The 21,667-nt window shown below is 47.8% G+C and overlaps 1 protein-coding gene and 1 pseudogene across 1 annotated transcript in view; both read right to left on the reverse strand.

The window, feature by feature from the left end:
* The window catches only part of LMOD1 (leiomodin 1), a 56,808-nt gene that overhangs the window by 19,580 nt on the left and 15,561 nt on the right, over nucleotides 1–21,667 (reverse strand). The window lies entirely within an intron of this gene.
* On the reverse strand, nucleotides 18,970–19,048 carry LOC135268259 (U6atac minor spliceosomal RNA; annotated as a pseudogene).

The following is a 21,667-nucleotide window of genomic DNA, read 5'->3' on the forward strand; positions in this document are numbered from 1 at the left end:
ATCTCTACTAAAAATACAAAAATTATCTGGGCGTGGTGGCAGGCACCTGTAATCCCAGCTACTAGGGAGGCTGAGGCAAGAGAATCACTTGAACCCGGAAGGCAGAGGTTGGAGTGAGCAGAGATGGCGCCACTGCACTCCAGCCTGTGTGATAGAGTGAGACTCCATCTCAAACAAAAATAAAGTAAAAACTTCCTGGAGTCCACACTGAGAAGTACACCTGGGTCTTTGGCTGCCTGCTAAGGCCTGCAACCTTGAAGATGTCCAGAGCTTGGGGAGGGAGGTGGTAGCTGAGAGGCAGTGAGGCAAGGCAGGCCAGCTCCCAGAGCCTGCCTACCACTGACGTTCCCTAAAGGAATGTGGTAAACAAGGGAAAGCGCAGCCCCGTTGGGCCAGAGGTGGGAAGCTGGGACCAGGGCGGGGAACTGACAGTGATTTTATTCTCCATCTTTACCCTTGCTCCCAAAGGACTGAGCAGCTGGGAAGAAGTCGAGTTTGTTTTAGCAAACAAGAGACTTGCTAGCATCAAGCTAAGATGAGACTCCCACAACTGTCCTCTGCTAGCTACTTCCTTTAGTGGCTTTTCCCTGGACCACGAATCATAAATTGATGTTTCAGGCTGGGTGCAGTGGCTCATGCATGTAATCCCAGTACTTTGGGAGGCTGAGGTGGGAAGATCACTTGAGGTCAGGAGCTGGAGATCAGCCTGGCCAACAAGGTGAAAACCTGTCTCTACTAAAAATACATAAATTAGCCAGGTATGGTGGTCAATACCTATAATCTCAGCTACTCGGGGGCTGAAGCAGGAGAATTACTCGAAGCTGGGAGGTGGAGGTTGCAGTGAGCTGAGATTGTACCACTGCACTCCAGCTTGGGCAACAGAGCCAGACTCTGTCTCAAAAGAAAAAAAAAAACTATGATGTTTCAGGACAAGGCTAGTCTCCTTAATCCTCAATTCTCATTGCCAACCCTCTTGCTGCTGAGGAAGTATGTGGGCAAGAGTGAGACTTAAGTCCTGCCAAACGGAGGCTGCTATCTGTGAAATGGAGACACTTCCAAAATTTGAATTTAGTTTCCTTCCTTTTTAAGGCTGAGTAGGACTCCACTGTATGTAGATACCTTGATATTGATTTTAGCAATTCATGTATATACACAGCTTGTTTATCTATTCATCCATTGATAGGCCCTTGGGCTGCTTTTGGCTACTGTGAATAATGCTGCTATGGACATGGGTGTACCCATATCTGTGTGAGTCCTTGCTTTCAAGTCTTTGGGGTGTAGACCGACCCAGAAGTGGAAGTGCTGGCATGAGACCTACTTCTGACTCCTCTACACCATCCACCTTGACTGCTTCCCCTCTTGTTCTACCCAGCACGTCGGGCACCATCTTGCCAGTATCCTCAACTCCAGTCACCTGCGCCAGCCAAAGCACCGACCGCAGGCCTGTGTGGCTCCTCCTCCCAGGCGCTGGGCTCTCTGGGGAAAGTAGCTCACGCCCCACGTGGTACCCGTCCACTGTCTGCAGCCCCTGTGAACCCTCACCCTCCCGAGTGGCGCCAATGCCAAAGACCAGCTTAAAAGTTAGAAGGTCAGGATTCCACGCTTTGCTCTTATGTCAATGTGGATGTGGACAGGTTAATTTGCCCTCCTTATCTGTAAAACGGAGATCACATCCGGTACGGGGCTGTAGTGAGACTTCGTTGAGGTGTGTGGATGCCACATTTGCAACAGCGCCGAATGCACAGGAAGCTTTCGACGAAAGGTAACTGTCATTATGGGTCTAGCTGTCTCCTGATTTTTCATAGCAACTACCTGAATTCTTCTCCCTTCTTTTAGTATCTCCTGTCCTGTTCCACCCCTGTTCTTGGCAAACAGTCTCCTTTGCTTTCTTCCCAGGAAGACAACGGAAACAATCCATCGCAATTCTCCAACTTCCTGCCACCTCTCCAGGCTCATCTTTCACCCTTCCCTCTCCTCCTGCCCAGACTCACCCCTCCCTACAAGCTCCGGTACCCACCCCTTTTCCCTCTCTTGCACTCCAGCACCCTCTCCCACAGCCTTAGCTGTTCCCTCTTTCCTGGCCCCTTCCCACCACCCTTTTTTTTTTTTTTTTTTTGAGATGGAGTCTTGCTCTGTCACCCAGGCTGGAGTGCAGTGGCACGATCTCAGCTCATGGCAACCTCCACCTCCTGGGTTCAAGCGATTCTCCTGCCTCAGCCTCCTGAGTAGCTGGGATTACAGGCACACACCAGCATGCCTGGCTAATTCTTGTATTTTTAGTAGAGATGGGGTTTTACCATATTGGCCAGGCTGGTCTCAAACTCTTGACCTCGTGATCCGCCCACTTTGGCTTCCCAAAATACTGGGATTATAGGCACGAGCCACTGTGCCTGGCCCCCACCACCCTTTAAACCTGCCCATCTCTCCCGGTTAATCAGATCCTGCGTCTGCCCGTGGTCCCTTCAGCTCTAGTGCCAGCCATCCTGTACACCCAAACTTCCTCGAAGAGCTGTACTTTTCAATCCCTATTCATTCCTCAATTAACACACTCTTGCCTCACCCCCAACATACCATGAAAATTAGTTTCATCCAGATCACTTCTGACCCTCCTGTTGCTAAATCGGATTTATCTTTATTCCTTATGTTGCTCAAACTGCGTGGGAAGCATCTGGCCCTGCTGGCTGGGCCCTCCCTTTTGAAACGCTTCCCCCGAGTCTCCACCACAGCCCTCGTGGCTTTCCTCCTAGCTCTCTGACAGTTCCTGCAGGCCTCCTTCAAGGCCCCTCTTCCCTGAGAAATCTGGGTGTTCTTAAGGTCTTCCTCCAGCCTCCCTTGTTTTCACCTTTAGACCCTCTCTGTGGATCATCTCATCCACGCTGATGGCATCGGCGTTCTGCACGCTCATGTCTCTCAAAGCTGGATCTCTGAGCCAGACGCGACTATGAAGGTAGTACTGTCTGATGGATATCTGGGTTAGTGTGCCCCAAAGTACCTCAGAAACGATTCCTTGTCTCCTCCCACTGCCTTGCCGACTCCTACACTATTCCCTGTCTCAGCAAGGGGCTCCTCCAAACACCCAATGGCTCCAATCAGAACCCTGCTGGGAAGAGGAAAGGAGGAATATGTGGGAAGATGACGTGGACGCCTCTGCACTTACTCACCCTTCCCTACCAGTAGCCCGAGGGAGCGAGGGGGAAGGCTGGGAAATCGACGTATTCTATACTCCCTCACCACCCACACACAGATACTCCAGGCTGAGCACCGCCCAGATCAATCCTTCTCCTCCATCCTCGCCAATGTTCCCTTTGTCCAGGCCACTGTCACCTCACCTCATGGGGTTATGGCAACAACCTTTTCCCTGGTTTTGCTGACCTCTAGGGCGATCCTTGCACTGCAACCCCAGGGACCTTGCTGTGGGACGGACCCGTCCATGAAGCTCTTCAGTGGCTCCCCGGTAGCCTCAACATGAAGTCCAGACTCACAGGCCCTTCGTGACCCGGCCGTTGGCCTCCCTCTGTCAATGCCCTCTCCTGGCCTTCCTCCCTGCACTCTTCATGCGGCCGCCCTCTTCTCCCAGGTGCTGGAAGAAGCCCGGCCTCCGGACCCTTGCAGTGATGCTCTCACCACTTGGGAAGCTCTACTTCCTCTTATCCTGCTAAACTCTTACCCTATATCAGCTGGGCGCGGTGGCTCACGTCTGTGATCCCAGCACTTTGGGAGGCCGGAGGTGGGGGAATCGCGAGGTCAGAGAATTGAGACTATCCTGGCCAACATGGTAAAACCTTGTCTCTACTAGAAACATAAAAATTAGCTGGGCATGGTGGCACAAGCCTGTAGTCCCAGCTACTTGGGAGGGTGAGGCAGGAGAATTGCTCGAACCTGGGAGGTAACAGCTACCTGGGAGGCAGAGGTTGCAGTGAGCCAAGACTGTGCCACTGCACTCCAGCCTGGCAACAGAGCGAGACTTTGTCTCAAAAAAATAAATAAATAAATAAATAAATAAATAAAAGACCTATTACCCTATATCTAGAGAAGTTTTAGCTTAGATCTTGAATTCATCTGGATTTTACCCTGGGATATGATACAAGGTGAAATTTTACTTTTTTTCCCAAACAGGTACCTAATGTCTGAATTTTTTTTTTTTTTTTTTTTTTTTGGATACAAGGTCTCACTCTGTCCTCTAGGCTGGCGTGCAGTGATCATATCTCACTGCAGCCTTGACCTCCCCCGGCTTGTGATCTTCCCACCTCAGCCTCCTAGGTAGCTGCTACTACAGGCATGCACCACCACACCCAGCAGGTTTTTAAGTTTTTTGTAGGGATGAGGTTTCGTCATGTTGCCCAGGCTGGTCTTAAACTGCTGGGCTCAAGCGATCCACATACCTTGGCCTCTCAAGAGTGCTGGGATTATGGTATGAGCCACCACATCTGGCTTGAACTAGTCTTTATGATCAGAAAAATGCAACAAAGGTACATCTATTCCGGCACTTTGGAAGGTCAGGGCGAGAGGACTGCTGGAGCCCAGGAGTTCAAGACCATCCTGGGTAACATGGCAAAACCCCATCTCTACGAACAAAAATTAGCCAGGCATGGTGGCATGTGCCTTTAGTCCTAGCTACCTGGCAGGCCCAGGTGAGATGATCACCTGAGCCAAGGGAGGTCGAGGTTGCAGTGAGCCGTGATCACGCCACTGCACTCCAGCCTGAGCAACAGAATGAGACCCTGTCTCACGAAACAAAACAAAAACCAACAAAGGCTGTGTATGAAAAAGAAACAAAAGAAAATTGTTTTTAAATAACTGGGTTTCGCAGCAAAAACAAAACAAAACAAAACTAAAAACCAAGATGCATCAGGCCATGGTGTGGGGAGAAGGAACAGATGGGGCCAGAGGTGGGAGGGGATTCCCTGTCACTGTACTCAGTCCTCAGCCTGGCTGTGCTGTGCCAGGACCTGCCTCGCAGCCTGACCTTCGCCTGGCTCTGTTGCAGCCATTACAAATCAGCACTGGTGATAAACATCAGTGCTGAGCAGAGGGCTGAAGGGTCTCAGGCACCGCCTCCAGCTCCAGCATAAACAGAAACGCCATGGCTCATTTTTACCTCCCAAGATGATGATCTCCAGGGGTGGGAGTGGTGCAATGGCAGCCAAGAGAAGGGCAGTGGTTTGTGAACCTGGGAAACGGACATTTTCTGCTGCAGTCCTGCGGGAGACCAGGCTTTACGAGAGGAGCGAGTGCCACCATCTCAGGGCCTGCTCTGTCCTTGTAGGGAAGGGGAGCAAAGACACCTTCTGGAAAAGATAAGGATGATGTGGAGACGTGGGTGGTTGGGCACTTGCACTGCGTGTGTCACCAAACTCTGCCAAGGCTGTGAGGGTTCTGCCTGCCTTGAGTCTTTTTTTTTTTTTTTGAGACGGATTTTCACTCTGTCCTCCAGGCTGGAGTGCAGTGGCGTGATCTCAGCTCACTGCAACCTCCGTCTCCCGCGTTCAAGCGATTCTCCTGCCTCAGCCTCCCAAGTAGCTGGGATTACAGGCACGTGCCATCACGCCCAGCTAATTTTTGAATTTTTAGTAGACACAGGGTTTCACCATGTTAGTCAGGCTGGTCTCGAACTCCTGATCTTGTGATCTGCCTGCCTTGGCTTCCCAAAGCGCTGGGATTACAGGTATGAGCCACTGTGCCCGGCTGCCTTGAGTCTTTAAGGACAAGGGTTTCTAGTGAAAGGGATGGTAAATGGGGGAAGATGGCCTGACCTCAGGGGCGGTTCTGTGGCTCCTGCTCCCTCCTGGAAGCCTGCCAAGAGCCATCAAGAGGCATCAGAAAGGAGGGCAGAGTGAACAGTGTCTGCATTTTACCTACTGCATAGGCCCTTACTCCTACCACCAAGGCTTCTGCATTTACTGCAAGTAGAGAAAGACGGAGGTGTTTTGAGGTGAGGGCATGCACCACAGCCTGCAGTAGCAAGACTTCACAGGCAATGCCATTCTGACTTCTGTTTCGGGGGTTCGAAGAACCCATCTCTAGGGGACTGAAGGTTCTTGTGGCAGATCTTCTTGGCCAATGAAGGGTCAGCTCCAGTGCTCTCGGCAGAACTAAATGCTTTGCCAACTGGTCTGGTGACTCATACTGGGAAGCTTGTAGCAAACCCCATTTTTGGAGAAACCGGGAAATCTCTTTGGAGAGATAAACAAGCCACTGTGGCACTCTGCTCTCTGAAGGGCCTAGCTAGTGCTTTCTGCTTCATTTTATCCCAGCACCAAGGAAAACCCGAGCAAGTCTGGGAAATGTTGTAAAGATCTACACAAATGCAAGCTATTTGTCCCAGGCTTCTGGGTCCCACTTAGGTCCCGGGGGGTGGGGGAAGGAACATTCTGTTCTTTTGCTGCCTAGGGCTGTGAGCCCAAGCCCTGGCTTTCATACAGCACCCATCCTGTCTCTTCTAAATAGAAAACGGTACATTGACTGAAGCAGGAGCAGCTTTGTGGGTGTCTGACTTCTGCAGTCCTACAGGGCTCCAGGCTCAGAAGGACCCTATGCTTGGTTTAATTCTCTGCTATCATTGTCTTGAAAGTCTTAGTAATTCTTGAACACATTTTTTTTTTTTTGAGACAGAGTTTCGCACTCGTTACCCAGGCTGGAGTGTAATGGTGTGATCTCAGCTCGCTGCAACCTCTGCCCCCGCCAGGTTCAAGCAACTCTCCTGCCTCAACCTCTTGAGTAGCTGAGATTACAGTCATGCGCCACCATGACCAGCTAATTTTGTATTTTTAGTAGAGATGGTGTTTCTCCATGCTGGTCAGGCTGGTCTCCAACTCCTGACCTCGGGTGATCCACCTGCCTCGGCCTCCCAAAGTACTGGGATTATAGGCGTGAGCCACACCTCGCCTGGCCTCCTCCTCCTTTCTCTTAACTTTATATATGGAAAAGTTCTATCGTACACCAAACTAGAGAGAACAGCACAATGAACCTCAAGGTACCCATTGCCCAGCTTCAGTGATTCTCCACATATGGCCAATCTTGTTTCATCTGTATGCCCACCCATTTTTTCGCATCCTTAGGTTATTTGAAAGCAAATTCTAGGTGTATCATTTCATGCATACATACTTCATTGTGTATCTCTATTTCTTTTTTAGAGACAGGGTCTCACTCTGTCACCCGGTTGGGGTGCAGTGGTATAATCATAGCTCACTATAACCTCAAACTCCTGGGCTCAAGTGATCCTCCTGCCTCAGCTTCCCAAGTAGCTAGAACTACAGGCATGTGTCACTAGGCCTGGCTAACTTTTATTTTTGTAGAAATGGAGTCTTGCTATGTTGCTCAGCCTGGTCTCAAACTCCTGGGCTCAAGCAATCCTCCTGCTGTGGCCTCACCACATACTGGGATTACAGGTGTGGGCCACCAGATTGGCTTTGTATTTTCTATTTTATTTTTTTAGAGACAAGGTTTTGCTTTGTCACCCAGGCTGAGGTAAAGTGGCACGATCACAGCTCACTCTAACCTCAAACTCCTAGGCTCAAGCAATCCTTTGCCTCAGCCCTCCCGAGTAGCTAGGACTACAAGTACCTGCCATCATGCCTAGCTAATTTATTTTTTATTTTTGTAGAGATAGGGTCTCGCTATGCTACCCAGGCTGGTCTCGAACTCCTGGACTCAAGTGATCCTCCCACCTTGGCTTCCCAAAGTGTGTGACCCACCATGCCTGGCCTCAGTGTGTATTTCTAAAAGACAGAAACTTTTTTTTTTTTTTCAGACAGTCTCACTCCTTCACCCAGGCTGGAATACAGTACACGATCTCAGTTCACTGCAACCTCTGTCTCTGGGTTCAAGCAATTCTCCTGCCTCAGCCCCCTGAGTAGCTGGGATTACGGGCACATATCACCACATCCAGCTAATTTTTGTATTTTTGGTAGAGACGGGGTTTCACCATGTTGGCCACGCTGGTCTTGAACTCCTGACCTCAGGTGATCCACTCGCCTCAGGTCCCAAAGTGCTGGAATTACAGGCATGAGCCATTATGCCCCTCCCTACTAAACAATTAATAACAGCAATTCCTCCTAATTGTTTATCAGCGCTCAGCCCAAGGGCCCTCTCACTGCCCTCACCTAGCCCCTGGGTTAGGAGCCCCTCCTTTGCACTCCTGCAGCAGGTCGAGCTCAAAGCTATCTCTGCACTTAGCACTTGTAACTGGTCTCTCCCTGGACTAGATGGGGAGCAAGGAGCAGGCCTTTATTTCTCTCTTTAGCACCTGGCCTGGCAGAGTGCTCTGCAATTAATAAATATTTGCCAGAACGAAATGCAAGCATTTCAATCCTACCTACAGTGTCCCTACCAAGTAGTTTGTGCCTAATATTTCCAGTGACAGGAAGCTCAGCTCTTCCTAAGGAAGTCAAGCCTTTGTTTTTTGGAGAGAACAGGGTCTCACTATATTGAGTTCAAGACTCAAGCAGGTCTCGAACTACTGGGCTCAAGCTATCCTCCTGCCTCAGCCTCCCTAAGAGTTGGGATTACAGGCGTGAACCACCATGCCCAACCTTTTTTTCTTTTTCCTTTTTTTTGAGACGGAGTCTTGCTCTGTCACCCAGGCTAGAGTGAAGTGGAGCGATCTTGGCTCACTGCAACCTCACTGCAACCTCCACCTCCTGGGTTTAAGCAATTCTCCTGCCTCAGCCTCCCGAGTAGCTGGGACTACAGGCGCACGCCACCACGCCTAGCTAATTTTTGTATTTTTACTAGCGACAGGGTTTCACCATGTTGGCTGGGCTGGTCTGGTACTCCTAGCCTCAAGTGATCTGCCCGCAGCCTCCCAAAGTGCTGGGATTACAGATGTGAGCCACTACACCCAGCCCCTTTTCTTTTTTTTAAGCTGACTCTGTGTCAGAAAGCCCTTCTGGTCCTATTATTCCCAGGGGCTGCATAAAACAAGGTGACCCCTTCCCTTCTATGAGTGCTCTGTATGTGTTTCAGGTTTATTGGGTCCTCTCCCTGAGGCTGCGTTGCTGCAGGCTAGAAAAGTTCATCTGTTAGACGAAGCCTGTCATTCCAGCCTGACTAGAATTTTCTAGATCCTGGTTCTGCTGTTTAAATGCTCACTGTGCCTCTCAGCTTTATATAATCTGGCAAAGTGGTACGTGTGCCTTCTAGGTCTTTTTGTCCACTAACCAGGGCCGACTCCAGGGCAGAACTCTGGTATCTACTCCAGGCCCCCAGGGAGCCACCAAACAGCATCCCACCGCACCACCTTCCAGCCTGCGTCTCTCCATCCTGGCCACTAAACTCTTGTGAGCAGCCTCCTTCAATGTCTTCCTAAAGTCTCCAGAGGAACCCAACTGCAAAGAGAAGAGGGAATATATTGGCTTCAACGCCATCTCCACCCACCACTGGCTTTTTTTTTTTTTTTTTTTTTTAGATGGAGTGTTGCTCTTGTTGCCTAGGCTGGAGTGCAATGGCACAATCTCGGCTCACTGCAACCTCCACCTCCTGGGTTCAAGCGATTCTCCTGCCTCAACCTCCCGAGTAACTGGGATTACAGGCGCCCACCACCACACCTGGTTAATTTTCGTGTTTTTAGTAGAGACAGGGTTTCACCATGTTGGCCGGGCTGGTCTCGAACTCCTGACCTCAGGTGATTCGCCTGCCTCAGCCTCTTACCCACCACTGACTCTTACCGGGGATTCTTACCCCGGTAAAATGACATGCTTTCCCAGGCCATGTGAATTGTTCTAGAAAGACTTCACACTACAGGGTCAATACAACTCCCAAATGCAGCTCCCTTCTAGCAGCTGAGGCCCTCGGAGACACCGGTTCCTCCTGTGCCAAGGCCACAGAGACCAGAATTCCACCTGCTTGCTAAGGGAGTCAGTCATGAGAAACAGTTGAGGATTAAGCTAAGTCTTTAAGCTCAATGACAATTGGGAGGTGGGTCTGGTTATTCCCCTGGAAGGGAGAAAGAAAATCCAAGACCTGGTGGGAAGAGAAGGAGCAAACAAGGATGTCAGGCCATTAAATCAAGGAGGCCAAGTGGCCTCTACACAGGGCAGGACCCATGTAGAATAGGGGGTGGGAAACATAGAGGAGGTCAGAGTAAACTTTAGAGGTGGCCTCCTTCCAATGAGGTCATTTGGGCGTAGGAGGCAAGAGAAGGACTTTCTCAGCAGAGGGAACAGAACAGGCAAAAAAAGCAAGTGATCTGTTGGAGCATGGCTCGTCTAGGGATTGTTGAGAAGTTTTTTGTAACTGGAGTGGGTGAGAGGAAGTGGTGGTGGGAGATGAGACCAGAAATGTCCCCTGGAGCCAGATCATGACAGACTTTTTATATTGTGCCACGGAATGAGAGCGTCACCCAGTAGAAAATGGAGAAGCATACAGATTTTTAACCAGGAAGTGACAATCTGATTTGTGCCTTAGAAAGATAACTCTGGGCTGGGTGCGGTGCTTCACACCTGTAATCCAAGCACTTTGGAGGCCAAGGCAGGCGGATCACCTGAGGTCGGGAGTTCAAGACCAGCCTGACCAACACAGTGAAGCCCTGTCTTTAAAAAAAATAAAAAAATAACCGGGCGCAGTGGCACACGCCTGTAATCCCAGCACTTTGGGAGGCCAAGGCGGGTGGATCACAAGATCAAGAGATCAAGACCATCCTGGCCAACATGGTGAAACCCCGTCTCTAAAAAAACCAAATAAATAAACAAATAAAAAGAAAGATAACTCTGGCAGCTGTTTGGAGAGTGGAATTGAGGCTGGAAGAAACCAGAGGGAAAGAGACCAGTAGGCTACTGCAAAAGTTCAGGCAAGAAATTATGAGATCCATGGCTGGGCACAGTGGCTCACGCCTGTAATCTCAGCACTTTGGGAGGCCGAGGCAGGAGGCTTGCTTGAGCCCAGGAGTTTGAGACCAGCTTGGGTAATATAGTGAGACCCCCCCATCTCAAAAAACAGGGAAGGAGAAGGGAGAGGAGGGGAGGGAGGGGAGGAGAGGGGAGGGGAGGAGGGGAGGAGGGGGAGGGGAGGGAAGGCAAGGGATTATGGGATCTTGGACCAGGCTGAGCAGTGAGCACAGAGGGGTGGAGATGCATTCCATAGACATTTCTGGGGTACAGTTAATAAGATTCGGTGAAGTGGACAATGACAAGGAGAAGTGGAGGGTGACTCCACGGTTTCCAGTTTGGTTGCCTGGTTAGAGAATGATGCTTATAACCATGGCAGAAAATATGGAGGGGAGATGAGGATGGCACTTGAGGTGATCAACTGTTTTGGCCATGACAAAATTTAAACGCCTAACGGGTTGGCATTAATAAAGATCTGGGGCTCAGGAAAGAGATCTAGGCTTGAGAGGTAGGTTTGGGAGTCATTGGTGTATATGGTGGATATGGGAGTCAATGAAAACCACAAGAGTGAATACAGTGACTCTGAAAAGTAAGTTACCAGGAAGAGGAAACGGACTTACAGAATAGAAGCAAGAAAATTGCCACATTATTTACTGAAACAAAATCCACGCCCTTTGAGATTGGCAAAACCACGATGAGATATACTTCATTCCTACTGGGTGTCTATAACAAAAAAGACAGACAATAATATGTGCGGACAAGGATGTGGTGAAACTGGAACCCTTGTATGTTGCTGGTAAGATATAAATAGTGCAGCCACTTTGAAAAACAGTCTGGCAGTTCCTCAAAAAGTTAAACATAGAGTTGCCATATTGACCCATCAATTTCATGCCTCAATACAGACACAAAAGTATTGAAAATATATGTCCACAAAAAACTGCTACACAAATGTGCACAGTAGCATTACTCATAATAGCTCCAAAATGGAAAGCACCCAAAGTCTATTAACTAAAGAATGATTAAGCAAAATGTGGTATATCCTTAAAATGGAATAATACTCAGCCATTAAAAGGAATAAAGGCTGGGAATAAAGACCGGGCTCGGTGGCTCATGCCTGTAATCCCAGCACTTTGGGAGGCCAAGGTGGATGAATCACCTGAGGTCGGAAGTTCAGGACCAGCCTGACCAACTTCGAGAAACCCTGTCTCTACTAAAAGTACAAAATTAGTTGGGCGTGGTGGTACATGCCTGTAATTCCAGCTACTCGGGAGACTGAGGCAGGAGAATTGCTTGAACCTGGGAGGTGGAGGTTGCAGTAAGCCGAGATTGCATCAGTGCACTCCGCCCTGGGCAACAAGAGTGAAACTCCATCTCAGAAAAAAGAAATAAAGTACCATGCTCTATCATGAATGAACCTTGAAAATATGATAACTGAAAGAAGCCAGATCTGAAAGACCACGTATTATATGATTCCATTTACATGAAAGGTCCAGAATAGGCAAATCTGTAGAGACAGAAAATAGACTAGTTAGGTTGCCAGTGGCTTGTGGGAGGAGAAATGAAGGGTCTCTGATGATGGTGTGGGATCTCTTTTGGGGCTGATGAAAATATTCTGGAATTAGGTAGTGGTGTGGTACAACTTTGTGAATATACTGAATATATACTCACACTGAATATAATACTGTTATATATAACATAGTATATATTATATACTATTATATTCAGTATATTCACTGAATATACTGAATACTGTTTTTTTCCTAAAAAATACTGAATTGCATATTTTAAAAGAGTGAATTTTTTTTTTTGAGATGGAATCTCTGTCACCCAGGCTGGAATGCAGTGGTGCCATCTCGGCTCACTGCAACCTCTGCCTCCTAGGTTCAGGTGATTCTCCTGTCTCAGCCTCCTGAGTAGCTGGGATTACAGGCACGCACCACCAAGTGCAGCTAATTTTTGTATTTTTAGTAGAGACAGGGTTTCACCATGTTGGTCAGGCTGGTCTCGAACTCCTGACATCAAACAATTCTCCTGCCGCAGGCTCTCAAAGTGCTGGGATTACAGGCGTGAGCCACCACACCCGGCCTGAGAGTGAATTTTATGGTATGTGAATTATGTCTCCATAAAAATTTTTAAAAATGTTTTTTGTTTAAATTTAAAATTTTTAAGAGATCCTGGTCTTTTTTTTTTTTCTTGAGACAGGGTCTTGCTCTGTCGTCTAGGCTGGAGTGCAGTGGCACAGTCACAGCTCACTGCAGCTTCGACTTCCCAGGCTCAAGCAATCCTCCTGCTTCAGTCTCCCGAGTAACTGGGACTACAGACGCACACCACCACTCCAGGCAAATTTTCATATTTTCTGTAGAAACGGGGTTTTGCCATGTTTCCCAGGCTGGTCTTGAACTCCTGGGCTTAAGCAATTCTCTCACCTCTGCCTCCCAAAGTGCTGGGATTACAGGCGTGAGCCACTTTGCCTGGCCAAGATCATGGTCTTAATTACATTAAAATGATAGAAGGGTTATATTAAACAAAACCTTATTTCACATACTGGCTTATCTTCTCTTGCCTTAACATCTAAAGGATAAAGACTGAATAAAGAACTGAAAAAGATGAAAACAAAAAACCAACATCCAAACTATTTGCAAACGAGAAACTAACTATTTGCGATTTACAGTGGTTGTAAAAACTAAATTGTAGACCAATGGAAAAAATGTGAGCTACCTATATAACTTAAATGTTCCCATAGCCACATTTTATTTATTTATTTGAGATGGAGTTTTGCTCTGTCACCCAGGCTGTAGTGCAATGGCGCAATCTCGGCTCACTGCAACCTCCGCCTCCCGGGTTCAGGCAATTCTCTTGCCTCAGCCTCCCGAATAGCTTGGATTACAAGCGCATGCCACCATGCCTGGTTAATTTTTGTATTTTTAGTAGAGATGGGGTTTCACCATATTGGCCAGGCTGGTCTCGAACTCCTGACCTCAAATGATCCACCTACCTCGGCCTCCCAAAGTGCTGGGATTACAGGTGTGAGCCACTGTGCCAGGCCAGGGGTGACTCTTGACAGCCCTTCCCCAGGGTCTCCCAGAGGGCAGTGCTGGAACATGGCCAGCGCCCATCTCAGAGTGCAGAGAGTTTCCAGAGTGCAGCACAGTGACAGGAAAGCTGCCTGCTGAAACGGCCCCCAGGACTGAGCAGCACCCATCCTGGAATTGGACACACAGTGGATGCTTCATAACTGCTAAACAAAGAGATGAATCTCCCATTCAGGTGGAGGTCCAAAAAGAAGGCTGGAGGGACAGATTATTTTTTCTGTGAAGTTGTGCAGAGTTGGTTGCAACCTGAGGCCAAAAGAAAGTGTTCAGAGCCAGCACAGTGACTCGAGTTTGTAATCTCAGCTACTCAGGAGGCTGAGGCTGGAGGATTCCTTGAGGCCAGGAGTTTGACATCAGCCTGGAACACGGTAAGACCCTGTCTATTAAAAACAAATTGTGGGGTGATGGATGCAGCAAACCACCGTGGTGCATGTGTACCTGTGTAACAAACCTGCACGTTACCCCAGAACTTAAAGTATAATAATAATAAAGAAAAAGAAAAAAATTGTTTTTAATTAGCCAGTTGTAGCCAGGTGCGATGGTTCATGTCTATAATCCCAGCACTTTGAGAGGCCAAGGTGGGCAGATTGCTTGAGTTCAGGAATTCGAGACTAGCCTGGAAACATGGCAAAACCCCATCTCTACTAAAAATACAAAAAGTTAGCTGAATGTGGTGATGCATGCCTGTAGTCCCAGCTACTCAGGAGGCTGAAGTGGGAGAATCATATGAACCCCAGAAGTGGAGGTTGCAGGGAGCTGTGATGGTGCCACTGTACTCCAGCCTGGGTGATGCTGTCTCAAGAAAAACAACAACAACAAAAAAAGGAAGAAACAAAGAAAATTAGCCAGTCATAGTGGCACAAGCCTGCAGTCCCAACTACTCAGGAGGCTGAGGTGGGAGGATGAGCCCAGGAGTTCAAGGCTGCAGTGAGATATGACTGCACCATTGCACTCTAGCGTGTGTGACAGAGCAAGACCCCATCTCTGGGAAAAAAACGACAGAGAGGGAGAGAGAAAGAAAGAGTTCAAGATCTTCCGGCTGGGCGTGGTGGCTCACACCTCTAGTCCCAGTACTTTGGGAAGCCGAGGCAGGCAAGTCACTTGAGGTCAGGCATTGAAGTCCAGCCATGGCAAATATGGTGAAACCCTCTACTAAAAATACAAAAATTAACCAGGCGTGCTGGCGCCTGCTTGTAAGCCCAGCTCATGATGCTGAGGCAGGACAATCGCTTGAACCCAGGAGGCGGAGGTTGCACTGAGCTGAGATCGTGCCACTGCACTCCAGGCTGGGCTACAAGAGCAAAACTCCATCTCAAAAAAAAAAAAAAACTTCCTTGGCCACCAGCTGGATGACCTCTCTAAGCCTCAGATTCTTCATCGGTCAAGCAGATTAAAATTTACCTCCCCTGTCTGCCTTACAAGGCTGATGCAAGAATCAAATGAGATAACGTATGTGGAAACCCATAAAGCTTCGGACCCAAGGCATTAGGCTCTGCTTTTATTGTGCATGGATGAATTGGGACATATTGTGTGATGTGCAACTAAGACAGCAACTAAGTACTTACCTATGGGCTTCTGGGAGTAAGACACTTTCCAGTTTTCTCAGAAGGGGAAAATTACTTTGCATGACCATTGGTTATGGTTTGGTATTGGTATGGGTGTCTTTGGGGTAGGGACCTCTAGTAGCAGGAGAATGAACTAGTTGACTTTCCCTTCTTGACATCCTCCCAATACCCGAAATTTTTCTTTTTTTCTTTTTCTTTTTTTTTTTTGGAGATGGAGTTTTGCTCTTGTTACCCAGGCTGGAGTGCAATGGCTCTATCTCAGCTCGCCGCAACCTCCGCTTCCTGGGTTCCAGCAATTCTCCTGCCTCAGCCTCCAGAGTAGCTGAGACTACAGGCGCATGCCACCATGCCCAGCTAATTTTTTTTTGTATTTTTAGTAGAGACGGGGTTTCACCATGTTGACCAGGATGGTCTCGATCTCTTGACCTCGTGATCCACCTGCCTTGGCCTCCCAAAGTGCTGGGATTACAGGCGTGAGCCACTGCGCCCGGCCGACCTGAAATTTTTCAAGGCTGGAGACTTGGTTTTCTTATTTCCTTCTCTTTTTTATTTATTTTTAATTGTTTTGAGACAGGGTCTTCCTCTGTGCCCAGGCTGGAGTGCAGTGGTGTGATCGTGGTTTACTGCAGCCTCGACCTCCTGGGCTCAAGTGATCCTGCCACCTCAGCCTCCCAAGTAGCTGGAACCACAGGCGTGTGCCATCACACCTGGCTAATTTTTAAATTCTTTTTGGAGAGATTTGTGTGGGTGGGGGTTCCTCCCTATGTTGCCCAGACTGGTCTCGAGCTCCTGGGCTCAAGCAGTCCTCCCATTTCAGCCTCCCAAGGTGTTGGAATTACAAGTGTGAGCCACCACACCCAGCCAATTTTAAGTAGTAATTTTTTCCTCCCCAAACGAAGGAAAACCAGGCATATCTGCTCTATCTATAATGCCTACAAACTGACACATTTCCCCTCAGGGAGTCAAAGTGAGGGAGGTAGGGTTTGCTTTGCTTGGCAGATAGTCCAACATCAGGAACTTGATCCTCTAAAAAAATAACGTGTGGCCTCATGTTTCCCTGAGCTATGGAGTGTCTGTGCTGTGAGCTGACCAGGAGTCTCTCCGTTTCCAGCGCCCAGTGAGTCTTTTCTCTCTTTTGGTGGTTTTGTTTCACCCATCAGCCCATAAGGCTCAGCTGGGGAAGCAGTGTGTTAACTGTTCTGTTTATCTTCTTGTTTGGCTGACTCCATCTCTCTGGGGATGGGCGCCAAAGGCCAAGAGAAGGAGCCTGCACTGAGGCTCCGGGGATCTGTTTGGGGCCTTGGAAAGTGTATTTACTGGGAGCCATGTAAATGTCCAAATATAGGCAAATGGTTCAACACAGGCATACGATAGAGTATGATGACATCCACTGAAAAAACTGTTTAGGAAGAATTTTCAGTGACATGGGGAAAGTGATTATAATATAGGGATAAGCAAAAATATAAATAAATAAGGTAGGGAACACAATTTATGCGAATATGTGGGTGTGCATTACATGATCTCAACTACAGAAAGAAAAATACATACAGAATTATACACCCCAAGAAAAAAACTGAAGCTGGGAGCCATAGCTCACCCCTGTAATCCCAGCACTTTGGGAGGAGGAGGGTCGGTTGTGTGAGTCCAGGAGTTTGAGACTAGCCTGGGCATCATGGTGAAACTCTGTCTCTACAAAAAATATTTTTTAAAAAAATAGTTGGAAGTGGTGGTGCATGAGAGCAGTAAGCCGAGATCACACTACTGCACTCCAGCCTGGGCAACAGAGCAAGACCCTGTCTCAAAAACAAACAAGAAAATAAACAATGGCCAATAATATCTTTAGCTAATAAGACAAAGAATTATCGGCTATTTTCTCTCTCTTTTCCCATGTTTTGCGTGTTGTCTATAGTGAGCCTTACTACATTATAAGCATATTTTTCTTCAAAGAAAATAAATTTAGAAATATCATGTCTGGGTGGCCGGACGCAGTGGCTCACACCTGTAATCCCAGCACTTTGGAAGTCTGAGGCGGGTGGATCACGAGGTCAGGAGTTTAAGACCAGCCTGACCAAGATGGTGAAATCCCATCTCTACTAAAAATACAAAAATTAGCCAGGTGTGGTGGTGGGTGCCTGTAATCCCAGCTACTCCAGAGGCCGAGGCAGGAGAATTGCTTGAACCTGGGAGGTAGCGGTTACAGTGAGCCAAGGTGCCACCGTACTCCAGCCTGGGCAACAGAGTGAGACTCCATCTCAAAAAAGAAAGAAAGAAAGAAAGAGAGAGAGAGAGAGAGAGAGAGAGAGAGAAAGAAAGATCATGTCTGTGTTCTTTGTATCTCCCTCTTCTCCTGCTTTTAAGGCAAAGATTACAGAGACTGGAAGTAAAACCAAAAGCCTCCCAACCTGAAAGAACCTTGACCACTGGAACACTTGAGTCTTTAGTTCTCTGTGATCATTATTAGACATTCTCTCAGTGATTTAGAAATTGTTATGCTTTTCAGTGCAGTTGAGGACATGGGACAAGTGGGTTATCACTAAGTGGCAAGTGGAAGAGATGCTGCCATTGCTTTGTAGGTGAGACGATCCACCTCGAGGAGACTCAGTATAAGCAAAATGGTGCAACGTCAGCCTTGGCAATTGGAATTTCAGAAGAAAATTTAAGCCTTTACTGCCCTAAGGCATCCATTATACAGAGTTAATTCCTTTCCTACGTATTGAGAATGGGACCAGCTAGCATCTTTGGGAGTGCTGTGTTTGGAACGTGTCCACCAAAGTTCATGCACTGGAAACTCAGTCCCCAGTGCAGGGGTACTGGGAAGTGGGGCCTACTGGGAGGTGTTCGGGTCATGGGGACATTGCTCTCATGAATGGATTATGCCATTATCATGGAAGTGGGTTTGTTATAAAAGGACAAGTTCAACTTTCTGGCTCTCTTCGGCCCTCACTTGTCCTTCTGCCTACTGCCATGGATAGGATAATGCAGCAGTAAGGCCCTCACCAGATACAGGTCCTTGACTTCCCAGCCTTCAAAACCATGAGCGAAATGTACTTCTGTTCATTATAAATTACACAGTCTGTAGTATTTTGTTATAGCAGCACAAAATGGACTAAGACGGGGGAACTGAGGATATAGTCTCTCAATTCATTTTCTCCAGAGCTTAATTCTCTTATAGAAGCCTGGCTGAGAAAAGCTGACCATTTGCCTACAAGGACCTAATCCCAGCTCTGGTCCTCCTTTCTCCAGCCTCACAACTTGGGCTTCAGAAAGGCAAGTCTGTGTCTACGCAGCTGCAGAATTGGTATATCCAGATTCCAGATCATCATAGCCACATACCCAAGCACTGGGTCTCCCAAAGGGGTGGGCTCTGAGAGTGCTGTGAAGAGGGCAGCTCCCTCTCCTGCTCTTATGTGTGTGATGCAAAGGGAAATCTGCTTATACAAGTTCTCCAGGAGAGCTGTACTACTTTTTCTTTCTTTCTTTTTTTTTAATATAAAATAGTTGTCAGGCCCGAGGGCCTCTTCCATCCTTGTCAAGGGGAGTGCTAACCTTCTCTCCTTTCATACAACACTGTACTACTTTTTCTAGATCTAGAGGCAAAGTTGCTGCACTTCTCCAGGTATTTTAGGGAAGAATCCAGATGATGGGAGCCGAAGGCCTTATCTGGGTACATATAGTACAAATTATTAGCAAAAATATTATTATTATTATTATTGAGACAGAGTCTCCCTCCGTTGCCCAGGCTGGAGTGCAGTGGTATGATCTTGGCTGACTGCTACCTCCACCTCCAGGGTTCAAACAATTCTCATGCCTCAGCCTCCTGAATAGCTGAGATTACAGGTGTGTGCCACTAGGCCTGGCTAATTTTTTTTGTATTTTTAGTAGAGATGGGGTTTTTCCATGTTGTCCCGGCTGGTCTTGAACTCCTGGCTTCAAGTGATCTGTTCGCCTTGGCCTCCCAAAGTGCTGGGATTACAGGCATGAGCCACCACACCCAGACTGCAAAAATATTATATTTTTTTCTTTTTCTTTTTTTTTCCACTGTCAAGGACCTGAAGCAAAAATATTATTAGTATTTTATTTAGGGTCTATCTGTGGTGCCATGGATCATAGGTGGACTTAATTTTATTTGTTTGTTTGTTTTCTGTGAGTCACAGTCTGGCTCTATTACCCAGGCTGGAGTGCAATGGTAAATATTGGCTCACTGCAACCTCTGCCTCCCGGGTTCAAGTGATTCTCCTGCCTCAGCCTCCCAAGTAACTGGGATTACAGGGACCCATCACCACACCCAGCTAATTTTTGTATTTTTAGTAGATCAGGCTGGTCTCAAACTCCTGACCTCAGGTGATCCACCCGCCTCGGCCTCCCAAAGTGCTGGGATTACAGGTGTGAGCCACCGTGCCTGGCAAGTGGACTTAATATGTTAGTCTGTAATCTCAGATCACTATGGAGCTGGAAGACAGAATCGCAAGGAAAGGAAGAAAAAAATGGAACAAGTTTAAACTGAAGGTGAAATACGGCAGTGATCTATCCCAACGATTCAGACCTTGGGGTGTAAATTTTGGATTAACTTAACTGGTTATTTATAAAAACTGGATAAAAGAGGATCAAGGCCGGCCGGGCACGGTGGTTCACATCTGTAATCCCAACACTTTGGGAGGCTGAGGAGGGCGGATCATCTGAGGTCAGGAGTTTAAGACCAGCCTGGCCAACATGGTGAAACGCTGTCTCTTCTAAAAATACAAAAATTAGCTAGGTGTGGTGGTGAGTACCTGTAATCCCAGCTACTCAGGAGGCTGAGGCAGGAGAATCGCTTGAACCGGGGAGGCGGAGGTTGTAGTGAGCCGAGATGGCACAACTGCACTCCAGCTGAGGAATTGGACACAAAATCATATTTTCGAATAGTCTCAGAGGGTATAGATGAATTACAAATTCTATAGAATCAATAAAGTGTGATAGAACTGCCTTTGCAAACTCCTCTTCTTTCCCTCATTCAACAGGCATCTATTAAGCCAGGTACTGTGTTCACTGCTGGGGACATGAAGATGAATAAGTCAGCCCTCACCCTTAAGAAGTCTGGGAAAAGCACAGAAACAGACAGTGTTGAAATGATGTGTTACATGTGAACGGAACAGGAAGTGCCAGAAGTTGCAGGTGGTGCTTTGTGAACACAGAGGTGGAACACACAACTCAGGCTGGAGGGGTCTGGAAAGCTTCCTTAGAAAGTGTCAGCTGAGTTGAGCCTTGAAAGAGAAGTGAGGGTTGGCTAGGCCTGGCGTCCCAGTTGGAGGCGACAATATGTTCAAAGGAACAGAGGAAGCAAGATAAAGCCTGGCACTCTGGAGGACCGATGGTTCTCCAGTATAACTGTAGGGTGAGAGTCAAGGAGAAAACTATTTGTAGCCTGAGAAACAGGAAGGCACTAGATCATTGGTGGCCTTCAAAGCCACGCTAAGGAGTGTGAATTTGAACGTGAAAGCTACACGGAGCAATTGAAGGCTTTTACACAAGGAAGGTCCACTGTGGGGAGGATGGATACCAATGGCATGAGAAGAGAGGCTGGGAGATCAGTTAGGAGGCTGTGACATTCTTCTAGCTGATAAGTGATATGCATGGACATGACAGAAGTTGAATTGAGAGGTGGGGCAGAGTCCAGAGAGGTCACAGAGGCAGAAACAACAGGATCCTATCACCAGGAAAGTCTGCAGACACTGGGAGAGGGATTGGAGCAGGACAGTCCGGGTTATGATGTAGGTGCGGGGTTAGATGGTACTTCTATTTACCAAGGTGTGGAACGCAGGAGGAAAAGCAGGTTCAGGGGTGGGGTGGGGTGATGATGATTAATTTATGTTCAGACCAGTTGAATTTGAGACACTTGAGGTGTCCAAGAGGCAACTGAATGATCTAGAACTCAAAATAGAGATCTAGGCCAGAGATAGAGAGAGAGCACACGGGGATAGCTGAACCCGTGCGGTTGGATGAAGGTACCCATGAAGCACATAGGAAGGGCAGAGCCCTAAACAATAATATTTAGGCAGCAGAGTAGGAGTGGCTCACAGAAGAGATTAAGAAGGAGCAGCTGGAGAGATGAAAGGAGAACGTGCTGTATTGGCGCCGAGGGAAATGAATGTTTTAAAGAATGACAGAGGGTTAAATACCACAAAGTAAACAAATAGGGTGAAGACTAAAA

Source organism: Aotus nancymaae, unplaced genomic scaffold, assembly GCF_030222135.1.
Source record: "Aotus nancymaae isolate 86718 unplaced genomic scaffold, 86718_ANA_hifiasm-v0.15.2.pri h1tg000039l, whole genome shotgun sequence".
NCBI classification, from domain to species: Eukaryota; Metazoa; Chordata; class Mammalia; order Primates; family Aotidae; genus Aotus; species Aotus nancymaae.